Here is a 1543-nt window from a genome sequence, read left to right as displayed (position 1 = left end):
AATTGCAAATTTTGCCAAATGTACAAAGTACATAATGTAAAACGCAACTTCACAAACATAACTAAGGTTATTAATCTAATATAAATGGCATACATTTTATGGGAATATTTAAATTACCTTTCGTTTGTGACGGAAGTTGCTCTCATCAATCACAAAAAAACTCCCTGGGTTGTCCTATCATTTGACCCTTCCTTCTGGCATACAACTTCATGGATTCTTTACAAATAGCTCAAACTTTTTTGGCCATGCTGCTGAGTGTACATGAGCTTCCAGCAATGCCATCTTCAATCATGTCGATTTGTCTCAACTGAAGGCCTTGAGCAAACCTTTGTTAACAAAAGTGACAAAACTTTAGTGTTCATATTTCTGTTCAACTACTTTCAAAATTAGACTAAAACTTGAATTATTATGTTTTAAACATACCGATATATGAACTTCATCCAGGAGAATAAATTACACTTTGACTTGGCAAAAAGTGATCCATACCTCACTGACTTGAATCTTTCCTTCTGTCTGTTTCATGTACAGGACCTTTAAACATGTTATAAAAGATTCTAGTGAGTAATACCCTGTGTCATATTTGTTTAAATTTTCCTAAAACCATAACAGACATTTAAAATTGTCCAGCTATGTCTGGACAATAACATTATGAATTATTAAAAAGATAATTTAAGCAAGCAAGCTCTGGTCATACAATTATTTTATATTAATAATAATACCAATAATACTTACCAAACATAGTTGTCTGCTTTGTTGAGTTTATGAGTCAGCTTCATTGTATGTTGGCATAAATTGCACTTAATTTTTGCTTTAAGCAATTTTTTTTTCTTGAGCCATTTAATCAACTTCAATTTCTTCCTCTTTGTTTGACGTCCTTCAATCATTGACAGCAATTTATGATTTAATGATGGAGCCATGTCACCTTATAAATACATAAGCAATTATTTATTAAATTTAAAAAAATATTGAATAAATATATCAGAAAAACAATTATAGTGTTGTGCTTTATACATTTCATGTTAGTGCTGAAGAAAGAAACATATGCATTTATCTAACATTTTTATTACAATTCTTAGTTTTACATAATTAAAAGCTGTAATCAAAACTTACATGATGTGTCACTGGATTGTTCATAATGTTCGCAGTTGCATCTGTTAATTTGTGTGGGAGCAGAGCGGGCTTTTCATCAGGAATTAGCGGTCCGGAAGTAAAAATCCCGAGAGATTTTTAGCAATACAATTTTAAATCAAAAGCAAGACAAACGTATTATTCACTTTCAAATTGTTAAACGCTGATATGTTATTGTATAGAAGCCACCAGTCATTTTTATTTCAGATTCGTTAAAAAAATAAGCTTAATTTCTGTGGTTCATTTAAAGAAAAACTACACAACCCACAATCCTTCAGCACGCCACTTTGAGCCCAAAAAATAAAAAAATAGAGCGGCCAGCAGTTATCCAGCGGAGACTGATAAACAGGTGTTGAATACCAAACCAAGTTTGATGATGGAGAGTGGACGGATGACAATTGGAAGCAGAAGTAAC

The 1543-nt window shown here is 32.0% G+C and overlaps 1 long non-coding RNA gene across 1 annotated transcript; it reads right to left on the bottom strand.

The window, feature by feature from the left end:
• Positions 1-206: 206 nt before the first annotated feature.
• Positions 207-1199, bottom strand: LOC143744331 (uncharacterized). The gene is made up of 4 exons (XR_013205833.1): positions 1111-1199; positions 733-922; positions 424-531; positions 207-326 (listed from the first exon to the last, which is right to left on the bottom strand). It is a non-coding gene; the product is annotated as an uncharacterized LOC143744331 (long non-coding RNA).
• Positions 1200-1543: the final 344 nt, after the last annotated feature.

The sequence above is a fragment of the Siphateles boraxobius genome, unplaced genomic scaffold, assembly GCF_051911475.1.
Source record: "Siphateles boraxobius isolate OS27281-9 unplaced genomic scaffold, OSU_SipBor_1 2, whole genome shotgun sequence".
NCBI lineage: Eukaryota > Metazoa > Chordata > Actinopteri > Cypriniformes > Leuciscidae > Siphateles > Siphateles boraxobius.
The sequence above is the reverse complement of the archived record's forward strand: the minus strand, read 5'-3'. Positions and strand labels throughout refer to the sequence as shown.